The following is a 24,497-nucleotide window of genomic DNA, read 5'->3' on the forward strand; positions in this document are numbered from 1 at the left end:
TGGGAGATAGTTGGTCGTCCCCCAGATAAAAATGTTGTTGGCTCAAAATGGGTATATAAGATTAAATATAAACCGGATGGTAGCATTGAACGATACAAGGCACGTGTTGTTGCCAAAGGTTTTACTCAAGAATACGGTCAAGATTATGATGAGACATTCAGCCCAATGGTGAAAATGAGAACTATTCGTATTATACTTGGCCTGACATTTGAACATGGGTGGACCCTTAGTCAGCTTGATGTTAAAAATGCATTCCTTCATGGGGATTTAAAAGAAGAGGTCTATATGGAGCAGCCTCAAGGTTATGCAGAGGGAGACCCAAAAGAATATGTATGCAAATTAACCAGAGTTTTGTATGGTTGAAAGCAAGCTTCCAGGTCATGGTTTGAAAGCTTCTCCTTAGAGATTCAGAACCACAGTTTCTTTCGTTCCCAACTAGATCATTCTCTATTTATATACAGGGATGAAACCACTATGGTTTTCTTACTTATATATGTTGATGATATCGTGATCACTGGTAATGCTCCAGACCATATTCAATGCATTAAAGTTTTACTAAGTATGCGGTTCAAGATGAAAGATCTTGGGGAACTGAGATATTTTTTTGGTGTAGAGGTGGACAGATAGGATGAAAAAATGTCATTAACTCAACACAAATATACTCTTGATCTTCTGGCCAAAGCAGGAATGACAGATTGCAAACCTCTGCCTACACCCAGTGTTGTCAATAAAAAACTCAGTATTTGTGATAGTGAGTTATATCCTGATGCAAGCAAGTATCACAGTTTAGTGGGCATGTTACAATATCTTACTTTTACTAGACCAGACATTGTATATTCTGTAAATCAAGTATCTCAGTTCATGCATGAACCGAAGACTGGTCACATGGATGCCGTCAAACGTATTCTTCGTTACCTAAAAGGCACGGTGGGTGATGAAATGAAATGAGGATCTTCGAATCACGAACTTAGATTCACAAAGAAAGTGTCTAGAAAGACACTAAATCATAACCCTTAAAAAGGGTATAATAGGAAACAAATAGGAAATAAAATAATCTTTATTGATATGAAAACACCTAAATGCTTAAGAAGCATTTGGGAATATATTACAAGAGGGGCTGCACCCCTATATATACACTGCAGGGAGAGGGGACTCAATAGAGTCGTTGGACACAGTCCAATGGCTCTAAATAGAGCTGTTGGACTGTGTCCAACAACTCTATTGCTAGTCAAGTCTGGACTGAGACTTGACTATCAAAGTCAGTCTAGTTCAAACTGAACTAGACGACTAAAAGAAAAACATAAAATTACAAAAGAAAAGAAAAGAAAAAATATTTTATTTATATATATATAATATAATAATATTATTATATATATATATTTACAATTTTACATTTTAACACTCTCCCTAAAACTTACGGTATAATGAGCGAAAGTTTGTCTAAGAGATAGTGGAATCGGGGAGCAGCAAGAGGCTTTGTAAAGAAGTCTGCTAACTGATATTCTGAAGTAACATATGGCAGATCAATTGTCTCGTGTAGATATTCTTCTCTGATGTAGTGATAATCCATTTCGATATGTTTGGTGCATTTGTGAAATATTCGGTTACTAACAATGTAGATCGCACTTTTATTGTCACAACACATCTGTGAATCTTTTGTTACTTCAGCTTCCATATCAGCAAGCAGTCGTCGGAGCCAAACTACTTCCATGGTCGTGGTTGCCATGACTCTGTATTCAACTTCGGTGGATGAGAGAGATACCTTTTGCTGCTTTTTAACCTCCACGAAATCAACGATTCACCTAAAAAAACACAAAAACCAGTGGTTGAGTGTCTGTTATTGGGATCTCCCCAATCAACATCAGTATATGCAATTAAATCAAGAGAAGATGAGGTGGATAAGAAAAGTCCTCGTGAAAGGGAGGACTTGATGTATCTGATAATACGTATGACTGCTTTGATACCAATCCCAATAACAGACACTCAACCACTAGTTTTGTGTTTTTTTAGGTGAATCGTTGATTTTGTGGAGGTGTAAAAAGCAACAGCAAGTATCTCTCTCATCCACCGAAGCTGAATACAAAGCCATGGCAACCACGACCATGGAAGTAGTTTGGCTCCGACGACTGCTTGCTGATATGGGAGCTGAAGCAACAAAAGCTTCACAGATGTGTTGTGACAACAAAAGTGCGATCTACATTACCAGTAACCGAATATTTCACGAACGCACCAAACCTATCGAAATGGATTGTCACTACGTCAGAGAGGAATATCTACACGGGACAATTGATCTGCCATATGTTACTTCAGATTATCAGTTAGCAGACTTCTTTTCTCTCTTAACTCTTTGACTTTGGGACATTATGGCCTGTAGTGTCCCGGCTCATGACAATGATGACAAATAACCTTCTTCTTATCATAGTCACTATTCTGTCGGTTAAAGTGAGGAGGTCTATAAGATCGAACATGATTCCCTGGTCTAGACACAGCTAAAACAGAATCATCTTCAGCTTTAGAAGAGCCTTTCCAGAGACGGTTCTCTTCCATTGTTAATTCTTCAATAGTTTCAACAATAAAAGGAATTTTTTCCCGGCAAAGGAGGGCCGATTTAGTGGTTTCAAATTCCGGCCTTAATTCAGTTATAAACTAGTAAAAATGTTCAGCATCGAGTTGTTTCTTACGAAGCTCGATGTCTTTGGCACGATGCCACTTTGGTTCTAAAAGGGAAAGTTCTTCCCAAAGTTTGGACTACCCATTGTAATATTCACGAATAGTTTTGTCTCCTTGGGTCATCATTCAAATTTTTTCTTGGAGGTTGCATACATGTGCAATAACTTTAAGGGAATACATATTCTTAAGGTATTCCCATGCCTTATCGGCATGATCAAACTTGGCAAGACTTGAGTATTTTTTAATATTAACGCTATTGATAAGCCATGACATTATCTTCGCATGAGATATTCTCCATTTTTTTCATTTCTTCTCGTAAGAGGCAAGAGTCTTGATTTTCTCTTCTTCTGATAGAGGAACCTCTTTATCTCTCTCTTTTTTAGTACGAGATAACTTAGGTTCCGAATCGGAACCATCCACAATCCCCCATAGGCCTTTTCCTCATATATGGTGCTTCATGATTAAAGCCCATGTTACATAGTTTGTATCGCTTAATTTCATAGGCATGATGGTGACTTTATCATTGTCATCCATCGATTACAAGGAGAGAGAAAGAGTAGGGATAAAAAAGAAACAAGAAGAGAAATGAGAAAAAAAAAATACAAAACAACAAGATGTGAAATCTTTCCCAATAAAGTGATACAACACTTCTCTTCAAGTGACGAACACTTTTGCAAATGGGCATGGAAATTGAGGCAACTTTTCTTCAAGATCTAATACTTCCTCTGCTTTGATACCATGAAATGAAATGAGGATCTTCGAATCACGAACTTAGATTCACAAAGAAAGTGTCTAGAAAGACACTATATCATAACCCTTAAAAAGGGTATAATAGAAAATAAAATAATCTTTATTGATATGAAAACACCTAAATGCTTAAGAAGCATTTGGGAATACATTACAAGAGGGGTTGCACCCCTATATATACACTGCAGGGAGAGGGGACTCAATAAAGTTGTTGGACACAGTCCAACGGCTCTAAATAGAGCTGTTGGACTGTGCCCAACAACTCTATTGCTAGTCAAGTCTGGACTGAGACTTGACTAGCAAAGTCAGTCTAGTTCAAACTGAACTAGATGACTAAAAGAAAAACATAAAATCACAAAAAAAAGAAAAGAAAAAATATTTTATTTATATATATATATATATATAATAATAATATAATATTATTATATATATATATTTATAATTTTACATTTTAACAAGTGATGGACTCCCATATGTAAAATCCTCATGGGGGACACCAAAACATGACATATTGGCCTATACAAATGCAGACTATGCAGGGGACCCAAATGAGAGGAGGTCTGTTTCAGGATACTGTGTTTTTATCGGAAGAAATCTTGTCTCATGGAGTAGCAGAAAACAGAAGGTTGTGGCAAGATCTAGCATAGAGGCAGAGTATAAATCTATGTCAGCTACCACAACATAAGTGACCTGGATTAGGCATCTACTTACAGAGATGGGAGAGAATATCTCAAGTTCGACTCTTAAGTGTGATAATAGAAGTGCTATAAAAATTGCTTTCAATCCTGTTCATCACAGTCTAACTAAGTATATTGAGATTGACCAATATTTCATCAGGCATAAGATAGCAGACAAAGAGATTGAACCGGTTTATGTGTCTTCATAAGACCAAGCCGCTGATATGTTCACAAAAGGTCTTACAAGTAACCGTTTCTGGTATCCGAAGAACAAGTTGCACATGGTTCACTCCCATGCACAACTTGAGGGAGGGTATTAGAATATGAATCGGATATGGATCCAGTATCACGTGTATGTTTTATATTCTAATGTAATATGTATTACTAATACAGGGCAATTTCGTCCATGTAAAAGAATTGTAACCATATTAAGCTTAATGATGAATTAGTGCAGCCATTAAGAAAACAGAGAGGCTGCCGATTCCCCAAAGAAGGCTCTGTTCTCCCTCCTTACTCCTTTCTTGGTTTCTTCAACAAAACACGCCAACCCATTGGCAGTTTTATCAATGACATCATTCGCTGCTAGGCTACACTCATTGCTTTTCTATTCTAAAAAACACGTGTAGGCTTGGCGCCAATGTAGGAAGAAGGAATTTCTTTTAAGCTAGGGGAGGTATCGACTTTCTCTATCGGGATCTGGCACCTCGTTTCTGCTTCTACCACTGCTTCAACTGGTTTCAGGTAAAACACCATTCGGACAACTAACTGATTGGGGTTTGTATCTCATTCTACTCCTTTATTGGACATTGATACCCCAGCAGCAGCTATTAAAGGTTGTGCTTTGACTCTTGAAACTTCACTCCAATATCCGCTCTTTGATTAGTGACTCACCAGCCACTACGTTAGCATATAGATGCCCATGAATGTGTATTGTGATATCAAGGCAACACTACAAATTGCTTCTGAGCACCGTATCATGAGAAGAGCAAGCATATGGATGTCCACTACTACTTTATCAAAGCTAATTTGAAAAGTATTCATGTATGTACTCAAATATGTCACATAGATATGGCTGCAGATACAGGGATATGGCCATTTTTTGAAGTTTTAAATATAATTAATGTATAAGGGGACATGAACAGTATCCGTGTGACATAGGTACTCATCTTTAGTTACTAGATCAAACATATGGATATTGAGTATTACTTCAAAACAAAAAAGATTAAAGTATCCAAGTCATTCATGTCCGTGATCATTTTTAATTAGTTCATATTGGTACAAAAGCTGTTGAAAGACCAAAGTCACAAAGGGACACTGACAAATTGGGAACGTCTATCTTTTTCACTTGAAAGGGAGTGTTAGTGTGCGTTTTATCATTTCATTGTATACATACTTAACCTTTGTACAGTTTAAACATTTAGGGGTACTTTTTTCTTTCTGTGCAAATCCCTAAAGGACCAAATTGTTATATGCTGGTAGAGAAGGTGATCATCATCGTCTAGTTTTGCTCTAACATAGCATTCTGTTCCCTTATCCTTTTTCTTTCTCTTCTCCTCTCTTCCTCAGCACTTCTTCCATTGTCTTTCCCATCATTTCTATTCATCATGGAAATGTAGCATTGGAGCTTTTAAGAGGTAGAACCCTCATGACCTGTAAATGCACTTGATTAGGATTTCATCAAAGGCTAATGCAGTGGCACTAGAATATGTTGTTTGATTGATTAAGTCTCTTTTACGAATTTGCAGAAGAGGCATTACTGTTAGAAAGTGACTTGAAATACATTGGGTTCAATAATGAACCCATATCTATGCACGTGAAGTGAAAATATACCCATTAAAGGGAAACAACATAAGCACATAATGTGCTAACACATAAAACCCATAAAAAGGGAAAAATATGACATAAAGTCATAAGTTGCATATCATTGAAGAATAATGGAGAAGGGGTAAAAACCCCATTACAATGGAGCATAAGGTCCCTCAAGAAGTAAGAAATACAAAGGGGAGAGCCCCTATTTATAACAACAAAAAGGAGCCTTGGAGGGGCTCCACTCATAGACGTTGGAGCCCCTCCAACGGTCACAAATGTGACCGTTGGAAGGGGCCCAACGTCTATTTGAGTGGGCCCCCCAAGGTACCTTTTGGTACTTGAGAAAAAAGAAATAAAAAATAAAAGAAAAATAAAAATAAAATAAATTACAATCACATTCATAAAGTGAATGTGCGTAAAACAGAGGAAAAGACTAAAATACCCCTACGGCTAAACAAAAGGAAAATATATATTTTATATATATAAATAGGAGGATACATATACATATATACCATATATGTATATGTATCATCTTTTATATATATAAAATATGTCTAATTACAACAATTGATGGGTACATTTTAACACCCCCCCTCAAGCTTTGCAGGGAAACGAAAAGATTGAAAAAAAGGCAAAACTCCACGAGGCTTCGGCGACTCCAAGAGGCTTCGGCAAGGATGCAATGAAACTTGAAATAGCCTTCCTCCAATTGTCTTCAAATGATGAACCCATTTCCCGAACCATCCAGGGTACTTCCCTTTGACCTATCTCCAAGATCCTGAGAAAAGAAAACAACAAAGAACAAGTAAACAATATCTTTGCACTTTACTTAAAAAGGAACATTCCTAACAAGGTGCAAAATTTATGCATAATATGATAGTTACTTTAGTATGAAACGAAAAATTTAGAAAACCAAAGTTTCTAAATCATACATTATGTTAAAACAAAATGAGCGGAAGCAATTTATGCAAAAATTGCAAGAATGCATAATGCATTCATAAGGTCCATCATTGGACAAATATAACCCCATAATGGGGAATAACAAAATGATCCACTAAGGGATACCACAAGAAGCCTACGAAGAGGCATAACATACATATGCTTTATTGAATGAGAGCCCAAAAAAAGCCATAAAGAGCATATGCATATACGAATCATAATATGAATTGATACTCAAAGAACTAAAACATGCTTCAAACATGTAGTGAAGTTCCAAAAAAGAGAAACGAAGTCTCCAAGCATACTTTAGGCAAAATAAACCCAAGAGTTCACAAGGTTTTTAAAAACATTTATGAAAGTCACACTTAATAAAAAAAACATTTTGCATATAAGGGTGGCAAAAACCATAAGCACTTAATATATAGATTAAATGCTAAGAAATCAACTTGATATGCATATCAAAAATATGATTTGCTTGAAAAACACAAGTCATGAATGAAATTTTGCCAATTTCAACAATAGTTTATCCATTACAAACATCTTCCTCATTAGTCCTCCAAAACCCATAAATCAAGTGTATAAGCTACTAGATCAAGAATATAAAGTCATTAAAGGCCAAGGACACACACAAAGGTGTGTAAAAGAACCTCTTGTCTACATATAATAATACTTGAAATAAGTGCATCTACGACAAGAACAAGAGAATACATGCCAACATGGACTAAAAAGTATCTCTTGTCTACGTAAAAAATACACTTAAAACCAAATATGTTCAGCTACTAGAACAAGAGTAATAAGCCAACCATGGGCTAAAACATAATACATCTCTTGTCTACATATGATAGCACTTGAAATGAATGAAATAAGCCAACCATGGGCATACATCTTAAGCGACTAGAACAAGGACACAAACGCCAACATAGGCTAAAAATCACACACCATGGTGTGAATCAACGTGCCTTGTCTACATATAAAAACACTCAAGACAAGTGTGTTCAGCTACTAGACCAAGAGAGCAAAAGCCAACAAAGGGCTAAAAACACACGAAGGTGTAATAAAATTCTTGTCTACATATGATGACACTTAGATAATGGGCATAAAAGGAAAGGACTTTTGAGGCAATAAAGCTTGTAATGACAACATATAAATAAAACCTCGAATGAAACAATATTCCTTTTAAAAAAGAATACTCATAACAATAACATTTTGGAATAAATGCATGTAAAAAGTATCTTCAACAAGATACTACAATCGATAAAATAATATTCTTGAGAACAAATGTGTGAACATACACGCACCAAGAACACTTGTGAAAAAACACAAGAACACAGGTGCACAACAAGCACAACATACGGAATCACAAATGTGCAAGTGCACTCATAAGATTCTTAAACAAATAAAAGGTTGGGCTATAATCCCAAAACACCTTGATTTTAAATATACCTTAAAACATTTAAGGTTTCAAACACCATATGTCCATCACATTTACATAGAGGCATCCATAATATCAATGGCCACAAGAGAAAAAATGAGTGACACACTCATAATTAGAGATCAAATAACAAATCATTTTAGAGTCCCAAGGTGCCCATAACTCACCTCAACAACCATCTATAATATGGAAGGTGGACAATCTAAAATGATACAACACGAGGTGCCCATAACTCACCTCGACAAACATCTCTAATATAACAAAAAATAAGGCCAAATAAATGATGCATTAAATAACATGTGATGGACAAATATAAGTGCCACAAAAGGGCAGTAACCACATAAGGAATCATTTTCCAAATAAAAGTTTTTACCAAGAGGACCGATTAACAAATTGAATCAAAGGTCCAATATAATCCATCAAAACAATTTTGCATAAACACGAATTATGCTTAATCTTCAAAAGAAGTCTTGTACCAAAAAAGACTTATTAAGCAACAAACACAACAACATAAAGAATTCATCAAGACAATCAAGCTTTTAATCAAAGAAATCATAAGAACCGTAATGGTTCAGAAAGAAGGCTTTAACACAATACTCAAGGAAAGAATATTCAAAAAACACTTGAAAATTTATAGATTTGGAATTAAATCCCATACAACAATTTTAAAATATTCTTTGATTGTGATGAGATATGCGGACACATACAAAGTGCTATAAGCACTTACAATGATTTAACAAGAACTCAATATCTAAATTTATTATATTTTTCACAAAAGAAATGTGCATAAAATACAAAAATACACAAAAGTGAGCAAGTATGCACTTTATAAAAAGAGCAATGCTTGAAATTCTCAAATTTTAATTATGTAATTACATGCTTGATAAGTGCAATTGAGGACAAAGAAAACCATATTATGGCCAATGTAGGCATCTTTAAAGATATTATTAAGAGGTTTCGAAACCTTATGAAAAATACAAACCAACAAGTTTATAAGGATGAAAAATGAAATCATTTATACCAAAAAGGATGTAATAGATGAACTATGCACTCTATGTGGGAAATTCCTTTTAAAACAATCTTTCCTAATGGTTTATCATAGATAATTTTTCAAAAAAGAAACATTGAAAAACTTTTTAGGAGTTCTTATAAGTCATCATTAACAAGAACTACTTTAGGATTCAACAAAGATTTTAGATGTGAGAGATTCTCATATAATGATTATATCAAATTTTTCAAAAATGCACTAAAATCCATAATCAAGAGGGGAACTCGAATCAAATTAGGGTTCATATGAGAGTTAAAAAATTTTAAGCAAAGATCATTATTTTAGCAAGAAATCATATATATAATTTTTAAAAGTTAACTTATAGGTCAATCATGAAATATTTATATAAGAACTATAAATCTCACATAATTGAAGGTAATTTTTTAAAAACATAAATTACTATTATATGCGATGAGTAGTTCGAAAAACACGAATTTTATATTTGGACAACAAACGATTTCACCAAATTTAAAAGGAGATATTTTCAAAATATATAAGCACACGAAATGTGAAAAGAAATAATTCAACTATCATGACCATTAAATGAACAAACTATATGCAAGAAACATATTTTCAAATGCATAATACTTTTAAGAAAAGGGATACATACCGAATAACTTCAAAAGCATAATACTTTAGGAAGAGCAATGAATACTTCACCATTTCTTGAGCGACACGCTTTCTGTTGCACCAAAGGACAACCCCATCGTGACCTCGCTCTGATACCATGTTAGAAAGTGACTTGAAATACATTGGGTTCAATAATGAACCCATATCTATGCACGTGAAGTGAAAATATACCCATTAAAGGGAAACAACATAAGCACATAATGTGCTAACACATAAAACCCATAAAAAGGGAAAAATATGACATAAAGTCATAAGTTGCATATCATTGAAGAATAATGGAGAAGGGGTAAAAACCCCATTACAATGGAGCATAAGCTCCCTCAAGAAGTAAGAAATACAAAGGGGAGAGCCCCTATTTATAACAACAAAAAGGAGCCTTGGAGGGGCTCCACTCATAGACGTTGGAGCCCCTCCAACGGTCACAAATGTGACCATTGGAAGGGGCCCAACGTCTATTTGAGTGGGCCCCCCAAGGTACCTTTTGGTACTTGAGAAAAAAGAAATAAAAAATAAAAGAAAAATAAAAATAAAATAAATTACAATCACATTCATAAAGTGAATGTGCGTAAAACAGAGGAAAAGACTAAAATACCCCTACGGCTAAACAAAAGGAAAATATATATTTTATATATATAAATAGGAGGATACATATACATATATACCATATATGTATATGTATCATCTTTTATATATATAAAATATGTCTAATTACAACAATTGATGGGTACATTTTAACAATTACTTCATTATGATAGTGCATTCTGTTAAAATATGATGTATATATATATATATATATATATATATATATATATATATATATATATATATATATATATATATATATATATATATATATATATATATATCGATTACGACACATATACATATATATGATATATATATGTCTACATATATATGTCTACGTGTCTATCTATATATATATATATATATATATATATATATATATATATATATATATATATATATTTTGTAAAACCCCACAGGGGTATTTCTGTCATTTCACCTGTACACGCATATCCTTGATATGCTTTTTCTTTTCTTTCTTTTTCCTTTATTCTTTTTTTTTTTTTGTATTTTTTACTTTTTTCTTTTTTACATTTGAGAGGGGTCCACATAGAATCGTTGGACCCCTCCAACGGTCATAAATATGACCGTTGGAGGGGCTCCAACGACTATGGGAGCCCCTCCTTGGGTCCCTTGCTGTGTATAAATAAGGGGCTCAGCCCCATGTATTCCTTAAGCTTCTTTTGAAGCATTCTATGAAGTGAGATATATTTTTTTATCTTCTTTTTGTGCTTGACCACTTTTGTGGTTTATTTTGCCCTTTAGTGGCATCTTGTGTATGTGCGTGCTTCCGTGCTTTCGCTTGGAGACGTTGCTCTTTTCATTTGGCACTTCATTACATGGTATCAGAGCCTTGGCTAAGAAGGCTTCATTGGATCCTCCATTGACAAGTAATACCTCTCCTCTCTCTTGTCTTATAAATTCTTCTTCTAATGGCCAACAAAGATGCAAAAATCGATCTCTCATTCAAATTGGATGGGACCAATTATCGCATGTGGGCGGCCGCTATGGAGAATAATCTCAAAGGTAAAAGGCTTTGGGGTTATGTATGTGGAACCATTCCGGAACCACAACTTAAGTTAACTAAATTTGAAGGAGGTGAAGAAAAAGCCTTGAATGAAGAAGAAAAAGAAAAGGCTATTCTTGATTACTCTTCTAAAATGGAAGATTGGGAAAGTGAACATGCTAAAATCTTAGCATGGTTCATGAATAACGTCGAATTGAAGATTTGTGCAAATCTTGCTAAATTCAAGAAGGCTAATGAAGCATGGTTTTTCATGAAAGGTATGTACACTCAAAGAGACCTTGTTAGGCATTTTTTTCTTCAAGAAAAGGTAAGAGCTACCAAGCAAGGTGATATGAGCATTAGGGACTACTATAGTGCCCTATCCTCTTTATGGGATGAACTTGTCCTTCTTGAACCGCAATGGGAAGGAAGTGCTATTGCTATGAGACAAGAGCAAATGGAAAAAGAGAGGTTCTTTCAATTTATTCATGGGCTTTGTCCCGAATTTGAACAACTTAGAGGATCTCTACTTCATAGAGCCTCTACTCCTCTAAGCGATATTTTGGCCGATTTATGTCAAGAAGAAACCCGTTTGGCCTTGAAAAGGGATGTTGATGAAGTACATGACGTGTCTAGACCCGGCAACAATGTAAGATCATATAAACCACCACATTTTTGGAAGAATAATGGTGGAGAAAGGAAAATCATTTGTCATAATTGTAATGAACCGGGCCATATTCGTCCCGATTGCCCTAAATTCAAGAAGAAGGTAGCTTCCGTGGGAGAAACTCCTTCAATCATCAATGAAGATTCAAAGAAGGATGGTGACATAAAGGATTCCATCGCTCATCTAACCGAAACTCTCCAACAATTTATGAAGATGAACGCCTCTACATCATCATCCTCACCTTCCACTTCCGGTGCTGCCATTTCTTCATTCCCAGGTATGTCTTTTTGGATTCTTGATTCGGGTGCCTCTTTCCATATGACTCCAAATGCATCACTTTTGTCAAAACCAAGTCTCAATAAGTTTAAATCATATGTATCCACCGCCGATGGAACTTCTTTAAATGTTGAGGGTATTGGAAACCTTGAGAAAATTTATGACCAAAACAAAGAATTTTTTGTTCCCAAAATCCGAATCATCCCAAAACTTAATCTAAATCTTTTCTCCGTCTCTCAAATCACCGATTTTGAGTGTAATGTCTCTTTTTCACCAACCCATTGCTATGTGCAGGATCTCCGGTCCGGGAAGCGGATTGGGCAAGGCCATAGAAGAGGGGACCTTTACTATATGGATTTTTTGTCTTTGCCATCCAAATCATTTTGTAATCATGTTCAATCCAAAGATATTGAGACTTGGCATAAGAGACTTGGGCACCCTATTATTTCCAAATTGTACCTTTTCCATTTTTGGAAAAATTTTGTAATACAAATACATTTACATGCAATGATTGTATTCTTGGGAAAATTCACTCTCTTCCATATTCTCATAGCAATTTTGTGTCAAAAAGGCCTTTTGAACTTGTGCATTCCGATGTATGGGGACCGGCACCCGTTATGTCCAAAGGAGGCTTCTCTTACTACGTTTCTTTTATTGATGATTTTACTAGATACACATGGGTTTATATTATCAAGAATAAATCTGATGTCTTCACTAATTTTAAAGAGTTTCACGCTCTTGTTCAAAATCAATTCCAACACAATATAGCCATTTTTAGATCCGACTCAGGAGGAGAATACATGTCTAAAGACTTCCAAAATTATTTTAAAACAAATGGAATTTTGCACCAAAGATCTTGTCCTAAAACTCCGCAACAAAATGGTCTTGCGGAAAGGAAACATAGGCATTTAATTGAAACCACAAGAACTCTTCTTGTGTCTAAATGTGTTCCTAAAAACTTTTGGGCCGAAGCTCTTCTTACCGCAACATATCTTGTGAATCGTATGCCCTCTTCCTCTTTGAAAAATGTTTCGCCCTTTGAAAAATTATTTAAAATTACTCCCGATTTTAATAGATTAAGAATCTTTGGATGCAAATGTTTTGTACTTAGTTTAGGACAAGATAAGTTGTCACCTAAAGCTATTGAATGTGTGTTCATTGGCTATGGTGAGAATAAAAAAGGCTATAGATGTTTTGATATTCGAAACAATAAATTATATGTGTCGAGAAATATAAACTTTATTGAAGAACAAAATGGTTTCGATATCCACACATCTAAGGAAGACATCGATTATTCTTTTCTATTTGACTTAGCTCCTAGAATTGAGTCTCCTGAGGCTACTTCTTGTGATACTAGTTGTGATGGAATTTCACATTATAATGATATACAACAACATGACAATACCTCCCAAAATGAAAACCTTAATGATATAAATGTTTATACCCGACGGATAGGAAATGAACATCAACCTGCTATTGACAGGTACTCTCAAGACTTCTCTTTAGAAGAATCTACTGACAACAATCTACCTAGGAGATCTTCTCGTACCAGTAGGCCACCACAAAAGTTTGTGTCCTATGAATCCTTTTCTCCGAATTATAGGGCCTGTCTTATGTTAATACATTCGTATCACGAACCTACATCTTTTAAGGAAGCTAAAGATCACCCACATTGGATTGAAGCCATGAAAATCGAACTAGAGGCTCTTAACAAGGCCCAAACCTGGAGCATTATTCCTCAACCTTTAGGGAAGAAGGCAATTGGGTGTAGATGGGTATATAAAGTCAAAACTAAATGTGATGGGTCTCTTGAAAGATACAAAGCTCGTTTGGTAGCAAAAGGCTATGCCCAAGAATATGGGATTGATTATGAAGAAACTTTTGCTCCCGTGGCCAGAATGACTAGTGTACGAACCTTAATTGCTTTAGCATCCATCAAACAATGGCCTATATACCAACTTGATGTTAAAAATGCTTTCTTAAATGAAACTTTATGTGAAGAAGTTCTTATGGATCCTCCGCCGGGTCTTGAAATTGGGAAAGGCAATATTCTAAAATTAAACAAAGCTCTTTATGGGTTAAAACAAGCGCCAAAAGCGTGGTATGATCTTTTTAGCAAAGTAGTTCTTGATAATGGTTTCTCCTCATGTTACACTGATACTGCTTTGTTTGTTAAATCCTCTAATGAATACATAACCATTTTGTTATTATATGTTGATGATATGATTATCACAGGTAATGATAAGAAAGGTATTGATCTTATTAAAAATATTCTTAAGAAAAATTTTGATATGTCTGATCTGGGTTTTTTGAGGTATTTCTTAGGAATTGAAGTTGCATACTCCCCCAAGGGGTATGTCCTATCTCAGATGAAGCTTGCCTCTGATATTATTGCTAGGTCTGGGCTAACAGATGACAAAAGGGTGGAGACTCCAGAAGTGATCAATGCCAAGATGAGAGCCAATGATGGCACTCCTTTAGCAGATCCCACGCCTTATCGTCAATTGATTGGATCATTAACATATTTATCTATTACCAGGCCTGACATTTCCCATGCAGTTCATAGTGCAAGCCAATTTCAGACTGCTCCTACCACCACTCACATGGCAGCAGTAATGAGGATTATCAGATATCTAAAAGATTCCATAACTAAGGGAGTATTCTTATCCTCTTCTTCACCTCTTACTTTACTTGCGTATACTGACTCTGATTGGGGGGGTAACCCCGATGATCGTATTTCTACCACAGGTTATTGTGTGTTTCTTGGGGAGTCACTTATCTCCTGGAGGTGTAAAAAGCAGCGTAAAGTTTCTCTCTCATCTACTGAAGCTGAATATCGTGCGATGACCACTACCACAACTGAGATTATATGGTTAAGAAGCTTACTTAAAGATATGGGTGTCTCATTCTCAACTCCCTCAAAGCTATGCTGTGACAACAAGAGCTCCATTTATATCGCTAGCAATCACACTTTTCACGAACGAACGAAGCATATTGAGATGGACTGTCATTATGTTCGAGATGAGTTCCTACGTGGCACCATTCAACTCCCATATGTTCCTACCGAATATCAGTTGGCGGACTTCTTCACCAAAGCCTTGCCTTCGCCTCGCTTCTATTTCCTCCTTAGCAAACTCTCGGTGATTTCACCGTGTGTTTGAGGGGGGGTGTTAAAATATGATGTATATTTATATATATATATCTATATATATCGATTACGACACATATACATATATATGATATATATATGTCTACGTGTCTATCTATATATATAAATATATATATATATATATATAAAAATATATATATATATATATATATATATATATATATATATTTTGTAAAACCCCACAGGGGTATTTCTGTCATTTCACCTGTACACGCATATCCTTGATATGCTTTTTCTTTTCTTTCTTTTTCCTTTTTCCTTTATTCTTTTTCTTTTTTTGTATTTTTTACTTTTTTCTTTTTTACATTTGAGAGGGGTCCACATAGAGTCGTTGGACCCCTCCAACGGTCATAAATATGACCGTTGGAGGCGCTCCAACGACTCTATGGGAGGCCCTCTTTGGGTCCCTTGCTGTGTATAAATAAGGGGCTCAGCCCCATGTATTCCTTAAGCTTCTTTTGAAGCATTCTATGAAGTGAGATATATTTTTTTATCTTCTTTTTGTGCTTGACCACTTTTGTGGTTTATTTTGCCCTTTAGTGGCATCTTGTGTATGTGCGTGCTTCCGTGCTTTCGCTTGGAGACGTTGCTCTTTTCATTTGGCACTTCATTACACATTCCTCAGTACTTGATCATGCTGGAGGCACCAGTAAGGTCAATGCTGATCGTATGATGTTGTCTTGATTCATTCTGTTCCCTTTAATGAAAAATGGCTTCCTTTTTCAACTGTGTGTAACTTACATAAACTGCTGTATTATATGAATCATAAAGTTTTTCAGTTCTGAAGCTTCTCCTTGTTCGTTGAGAGTGCCCAACCAAGATGCAGCAATGGTTCTCTTGGCTGCTGCTGTAGTATGCAGGTCTCTAAGTATCTCCTGTTTATCATAACTAATTATGATGGATGTACTTTGCTGTGCATCTTCTTAATCAGTTTAATAACAACATTTCTCGATTTGCCAACCTTTATGTGCTAGTCAGGTCAGATGAACAAATAAAAAGAAATTTCCCGTATATATCCAGCTATGGATCATTTTGATCAATTGAATAACAACTTGCTTCCTGGGTTGCCAATTTTTATGCGTCGGTCAGGCAAACATATAAAAAGAAAAAAGAAAAAGAAAAAAGAAAAAAGAAAAAAGAAAAAAGAAAAAGAATATTTTTTTAAGAAACATAAAAGAATCCTAACATATTAAGCCTTGATGGAACATACAAAATATGATTAAAACCTGTTTATGTTCAGAGTTTTAAACTAGCTGCTGATCTACATTTCTGCACACATGGTTTTCAAGTTTACCCAATAAATGCAGAAGTTAAATAAGAATTTATGATGGATAACATTAAAACAAATGTGTGCTGTGTTAACAACTGTTTTTTCATAGAGCCAATGCAGGCTCCACACACCTCGCCAGAGGGCAGCTTGATTTATCATGAGATGAAAAGACATCTCGAGTTCAAAACCAAGGGGTGCGTCTCATGTGCAAGCCAAAGCATAATGTAAAACTTTCCTGGTGGGCAGTGGGGAGTACCCGTGGAGTTTTACACTGAGGGTGCCAGAACAGAGTATGGTAAATGTGGTACCTCTAGCGACCCAAAAAGTCGGTGGTTACTCCCTGTCATAAAAACAAAACGGACTGTTTTTTCTATAGAATCTGTTCCTTTAGTTGTTAGTATCTAAAACAAGGTAATACTGCTTCGAAACACAAGAACCTGGCCTACTTTTGGTGTCAATTGGTTCTTTGTCCAGTACATCTTTGTGGAACAAAACCATGTACCCCCTGAGTTGTAGCGGTGAGGACTTTATCCTGGATTTGTTTTCGAGTTAGCTTTTGCACATTCATCAAAAATCTCATTTTCTTAAGGATGTCTAAAGAAGAATAACATTTCTGCATTTTGAGGCCATAAAACTTCAACATAATCTGGAGGTGATCATCAACTCTTATGACATACAGGCAATAGTGGTCAGCATCGTGGCCTTGATTTAGTGGTTAATTTTGAGGCATGGGTGCTTGCATATCAAGCTTATTTGAAGCTAGTAATAGTGTTTGGTATAACTAAATCTTATGGTCAATATCTTACGTTTTATGTCTCTCTTGTGGAACTCAGAAGATGCTTGCTTAAAAATTCTAGCAAGTGTTTTGCCAACAATTAGAAATTTTTTTTTGGAAAATCTTCTTCTAGGGATCCACCTTTTATCTTGTAAACCAAAAAGAGACTGTTCTAAAGGACGTCTTTAAGACCCATCTTTTTTGTCAAAAAAAAAAAGACAAATGGGACCATTAGTCTCATTATCTTATTATAGTTTAATGACGAGTTGCGGATAGTAAAATTGCTAAAATGCCTTCTTGTATATTAACATACATTCTACATGCACCACTTTTTGAATGGTCATTTTCCAAAGTGTTTATGTGATAAATTTCCTTTATTTACTCTGCTTGGTGGCCTAGGTTTAGATTGTAAGCTTTGGATCTTATCGGCAATTAGACTGTCCATGACAGGTTACCTCGGGTCTTGCTTGTTATAAGGACATATATGGTAGCCAGATTCAAATGTTCAACACAAAAGATAAAAGCACCCCAAAAGGGAATATATTTCTCTTATCAAGCTGGCTGCATCTTGGAACCTAGGGATGTTAAAAAAAAATGGTACTTAGAGTTGGCCTTTTGTCACAACTTGGATACTGGATAGCAGAGTGGAATCATGGAAGTATGCTTGGCACTGAGTGCTGACATTTGAAAAGACGTGTTTGGATCACGGGTCAGGGTCCAGACCTGTGATCATGCATCCTTTCATTAATGGCACATATGTAATTTTCCCTTATTGTAAAAGGGTATTTTAGTACCCTAAATTTGTATTAGTAATAGCATATAATGACAGGATTAGTAGCAGCTAATTCCTGTATTGGGAATCAGGGTTTTCTCTGCAGCTCCTTCTCTCTTCCTCTGTTCCTCATCTTCACGCATGGTAAAACTCTGGATTTATAAAATCTAACATGGTATCAGAGCCATGCTAGAGCTGGATCCGGGTTTGCTTCCAAAAGGTACGTCTAGAAAGATTGTTCAGTCTCCCAAGTCAGAAATTGATTTCCAATTTTTTCTGCTTCTCAATCTTGATCAGAACTGATCTGATCATGTTTTTCATTAACCTATTCTCTCTCTCTCTCTCTCTCTCTCTTAATACTGTGAAGAAGATCTCAGCCCTTGGCGTCCTCGGTTTGTGAATTTGGTGTTCATATCAGACGCAGACAGAGACGATCGTTTGGGTCGCCGTTGTCTGATCTCTGTCAGATCTGCTTCTGTCTCTCTCTTAATTCCCAAAAACTTTTCTGCATTCCCTTCTTAATCAGATCTGATCACATTTTTTTGATTACTAACAGATTCTACGTTAATTGTGTCTCGCCTCTTAAATCCTAAATATTTTCTTTCTTTTCTGCATCATCTTCTTGATCAGATCTGATCAGAATCAGATCTGATCACGTTTATCTGTCATTAATAGATTCTACGTTGCTTTCTTAATTCTCAATCGTGTTGATCAGATTTGATCAGAATTAGGTCTGATCACGCAATCGGTTTCCTATCAGCCACGTTAATCCTTTCTTGATCAGATCTGATTAGATTCAGATCTAGCGCCATTTGCGCAATCAATTGCTTTTTGACACTTTCATTCAAATCTTCACATAGCGTGATATAGTCTGTTCTGCAAAAAAGGGAAACAACAAGTTTTCAGTTTTTCTTTAGTCACCTGCGTAAATATTCTGTCAGCAAAAAAAAAACAAGGGCTGCAGGAATTTCTTTGAGGTTGAAAGTTGCCTTTCAATATCCTGATTCTTTTAGCTATTATCGGGCTGTGTGCTGGGCATATTGTTCTTATTGTGAAATATAGATTCATTTCCTTCTCCTTTTGGTCTTTCATCAAGCTTTCTTAGTCAACTCGTGTCTGAAAAATTAAACAATTCCAATTTCCTGACTTGGAAGAGGCAGATCATTCATTTTATTAGGAGTCAGGATCTTTCTAGACATCTGGATGGATCTGTTCCAGTCCCTCCAGAGTTTAAATCATGTGAAGAAAAGGACAGTAAAGGAGCATCTACCACAATATATGTTAGAAATTCAGAATTTGTAACTTGGATGAAAAGAGACCAGGCGTTAGTTGCTTATATTACTTCTACGTTGTTACAAGAGGTGCTTGTGGCAATTCCAGATGACTGTACAACCATGCAACTTTGGGACAGATTAGTTCAAACATATTCACAAGTTTCTCAGGCCAGGATTATGTTTCTTAAAAGAGAATTTCAGATGTTAAGAAAGGAATTCATGACTATCATGGAGTACTTGAACAAAATAAAGATCATCACAGATCAACTAGCAGTTGTTGGGTGTGCAGTGAGTGATAAATATATGCTACAACAAACTTTGAATGGATTGGAGCCTGAATATCATATGATTGTTACTTCCTTATTGTGTTTACCTGATCTGCCCAGATTTTAAGACCTGTGTGCAAAACTACTTCAGTATGAGATGAACTTAAAAGGGTTCTCTGAAGAATCATATATGCATACAGGCACACAAGATGTTCTTGCTACAGGGGTAGCTTATGGACGAGGACGAGGAAGTTATGATGTTAAAGGAAGAAGAGGACCAGGAAGAAGTGGACAAGGAGGCCGTGGAATATTACCTACACCCAATATAGCTCCCAACTCACAGTGACATAGGCCAATTCCTACTTGTTTTCTGTGTAATAAAAAGGGGCACATCAAAGCTAACTGTTGGTTTAATCCCCTGAATAAAGGAAAATCAACACAGACTGAAGCAAAGAGAGGAACTGATAGCTCAAAGGCCAGTGGAGAAGTAAAAGAGTTACTATTGTCAGCCTTAGCATGATTAAATCTGAAACAGAATGAGCAGGGTACTTGGTATGTGGACTCTGGAGTAACGACTCATGTTACTGGTGATGCTGGTAAGCTCGTAAACCTTGTTCCTTACATCGGTAGAAATAGTATAGTGACTGAGGATGGCTCCCACCATTCTATCTCTCATATTGGAAATTCCGTTATACCTATGTCAAAGTCTTCTCTCAGTCTTTCAAAGGTTCTTTATGCTCCTAACGTCAAGAAAAATATTCTCTGTTTCTAAGCTTGTCGATGATATCAATGCTTCAATTGAATTTACTCCCTCTTTTGTTCTTGTTAAGGATCTCTGCACGAGGGAAACATTCGCTAAAGGAAAATGACAAGGCAATATGTATGTTTTCCAAGAAGATCCTGCTACTCGTGTTCGCCCTGTTGATCCCAACTTGAAGCTCTCCTCATCGTCGTTTTCAGTGATTCCTTCATATGTTTTTAGTGTCTCTGAGTCCAATAAGCCAAATCTTTGGCATGGTCGTTTAGGTCATTGCAGTAGTAGTTTCATTCAGAAGCTTGTCTCAAATAACCTCATTCCCAAGTCTAGTTTAGGAATGGATATCAATGACAACAAATGTTCTAGTTGTCTCTTATGTAAGAGTCATGTTTTACCTTTTCATTCTATCAATAAAAGAGCTTCGAAACCTTTTGAGATTATATATTCTGATGTTTGGCGGCCAGCTCCAGTTGCTTCTGTATCTGGAACTAGATATTACCTTATATTTGTTGACAGTTATTCTCGTTATACTTGGATTTTCTTTATGAAACACAAGTCTGAGACTTTCAAGTTCCAAAATTTTCTCTTTTGTCAAGAATCAATTTTCTGAAAATATTCTTTGCTTCCAATGTGATGGAGGAGGTGAATTCTCTTCAAGTGACTTTATTAATTTTTTTCAAAGTAATGGAATAAGGAGAATGATGTCTTGCCCTCATACATACAGAAGTGAGAGAATCAATCTCTCGATCCCTCCTTTTATGTGATAATCAAAGTGCCATCAATATGTCCTTCAATCCCATTTATCACAGTCGTGCCAAACACATCGAAATAGATCAACATTTTGTGAGACAAAAGGTAGAAGAGAAGGAGATTGAGCCTGAATTTGTATGAACCACCGATCAAGTGGCTGATATATTCACAAAAGGATTGACTAAAGACAGATTTTGGATGTTAAAAGGCAAGTTGTTCATGGTTCAAAACCATGTACAACTTAAGGGAAGGTGAAAAGACGTGTTTGGATCATGGGTCAGGGTCCAGACCTGTGATCATGCATCCTTTTATTAATGGCACATATGTAATTTTCCTTATTGTAAAAGGGTATTTTAGTACCCTAAATTTGTATTAGTAATAGCATAAAATGATAGGATTAGTAGCAGCCGATTCCTGGATTGGGAATTAGGGTTCTCTGCAGCTCCTTCTCTCTTCCTGTGTTCCTCATCTTCACGCATGGTAAAACTCTGGATTTATAAAATCTAACATTTTCATTCTAGGAGGTTATTGCAACTCTGGTCTCTTAGATCTTTCAATAGGTGAAGTAAATTTGCCATTCTAATCTGGTTTGATTCGGAATAGCTACCATTTTCAGAACAAAGAAATATGATAGTAAACTATTGCAGTGACAAAATGCCACTTCAAAATCTAAGAGTTTGTTGGGCATCTTTCGTTGTTTGTTTTAGTGAAAGCATTTAGGTCTTTCTAATTTTTTAACCGAACTGCAGAGGGATGCTGTTATGGGTATTGCAATTTGCTATCACCAAGTTTTAAAGCAATAAACACTGAAAAACTTGTAGAAAAAGTGGCAAGAAATCCCATAACTTTTGTCAAACAAAAAAGCTCAACAGGAAATTACAGAAAATATCTATGCAGCATTCCATGAATATGCTGGAAATCTAGAACAGAGTTTCAACTCAATGTTGTAAGAGAACTTCATCCTCGATGCTTTCCTGGTTCCTGCATTAATCGAATAATGGGCACTATCAAGCTGCACCTAGCTGACTGTTTGAATTCTTATCTGCAGGCTGCTCGAGTGTTTGCAAATCAAGTAAGGGAATGCAGGAGAAAGACCTCCCAACTAATGTCTTCTAATTTCGAATTCTACCTGTTTCAATGCAAAAAATATAAACATCAAGCAAAGGCGATGAAACATTTGAATAGTAAAAAATGTACTTGTTAGTTTACCTCCTTCAATGGAAATCCATGTATACTCAATACTTCATCAATAGTGTGTTCTGGCTACAATGGTTGGTGCAGTGCAGCACAAAAAACCTTTATAACCTTAATTGTGTTATTCTTTCCACAGATTCTAGGGACAATGATCTTTGGCTCTTATATGTTTAGCCTGTCCGTCTGCGATCAATATCTTCCAAAACTCTTTCTCAAATGAGATCGTTAATTTTCTGAAGATGGGTATTATGGAAGATATCTAGTTTTTTTGATCTCTAATAAATGAAAAACTATCCCCAGTGGGCAGGAGAGAGTGCTTCTGGAGTTTAACCCTGTGGGCACCAAAACAGGGCCATGGTCAACATGGCACCTCTCGACCTCATGTCTGAACCAGAGGGATTATGGATGCAAACGGTTTGGATTCGGATCAGATGTGGCCAATACCATATTTGACCAATTGAATGTTAGGTAAACTTATTAGAATTCTGATGGTGAAAATCTCAAACCAGATCCCTTTTTTTTACATGTAATTGGGTTCTGATATCCATCAAATTCAGATATTTGTCAGATAAAAAATCAAAACCATGTTCACATCGGATTATAATTGGATATGATTTTGGCTTACCAAATGCAACTAAATGGAATCGAATTTGGTCAGATATCGGGTAAATTCCGATTCATTGACATCCATGAGCGCGATGGTTTCTTCTCGTTATCCAAAAAAAGGCTAGGAAAATTTTCACAAACTCATAATTCGTTTGAATGTTACGGGACTTTCATCCCACCGCAAGAAACAAACAAAAAATCATCTGCAAGAACTTGTTTTTTTTTTCTGAAAACTCAATGTAACCCATTTTATTTTGCTTTATTAGAAACTAAGAACATGAAAGATTTTTATGCATACCTGAGCAAGACTAGGACTAACGACTAGGTGGACAAAAGGTCATCATACACCAAAAAGTGAACAACTAAACAGCAAGACATAATTGGTGACTCAAGAAAAAAGCTTCTACAACAATCAGAAAAGGAAAAAGCGATGGAGGACAAAACAAACAGTAAAAAGGAGAGAAAGGAGAGCCAGGGAAGAGGCAGTGCAGGAGAAGGGCAACAACAGAGCTGTTTCTGTTGTAGACCTTCCCATGCTCTGCCTTCACCCTGCCTGCCCTCCACCTTACCTTGGCTGCACCACCACCCACTTTTGAATCCCCAAAATCTTGACTGTTGCTGGCTTTGGTGTATGACCACCCTTAAAGAAAGGTGGCCCAACAAAAGAAGTTGCAATGAATTGAAAGATATATGGGGAAGTAGTATTTTATTGGTTGAGAAGAGAGAAGGGAGGAGGTTGGTATATATTGACGTTCAAGAGCCACAAATTTGGAGTACAGATGCAGTACGCAGCTTCGCATTTCAAAAGTACAAAGGACGTGTTGATTGGTATAACATATACTGCACGTGTACTGGCTGCATTCATTTGAAAGTTTTTCAGTTCACCAATAACGTTCTTACTTGACTTTATTGCGTGATCTTTTTCTTTTGGTGTCAAACAACGAAAATAGGAGCGGTTGGTTAGCCATCATTTGAAATAGGATGGGTTTCATTCTACATTCAATCTTAGCCGTCCAATCGCGGCCAGGATTGATCCACATTTTTATCTTTTCGTGGACTGATTCTAACTGTTTAGATGCATCAGATAGACGGCTAGGATTTCATCCTACGTGGAGTCCTTTAGTAACCAAGTACGGCAATGGTAGTACAAGAACATGGCAAGATTGAATATACGAAAG

At 36.1% G+C, this 24,497-nt stretch overlaps 1 long non-coding RNA gene across 1 annotated transcript; it reads right to left on the reverse strand.

Annotated features, from left to right (window-relative positions):
* Positions 1 to 22,567: 22,567 nt before the first annotated feature.
* LOC149817600 (uncharacterized) lies at positions 22,568 to 24,028 on the reverse strand. Its single transcript, XR_016427213.1, has 2 exons — positions 23,889 to 24,028; positions 22,568 to 22,648 (listed from the first exon to the last, which is right to left on the reverse strand). It is a non-coding gene; the product is annotated as an uncharacterized LOC149817600 (long non-coding RNA).
* Positions 24,029 to 24,497: the final 469 nt, after the last annotated feature.

The sequence above is a fragment of the Nuphar pumila genome, chromosome 13, assembly GCF_984573655.1.
Source record: "Nuphar pumila chromosome 13, dmNupPumi1.hap1.1, whole genome shotgun sequence".
Taxonomy (NCBI): Eukaryota; Viridiplantae; Streptophyta; class Magnoliopsida; order Nymphaeales; family Nymphaeaceae; genus Nuphar; species Nuphar pumila.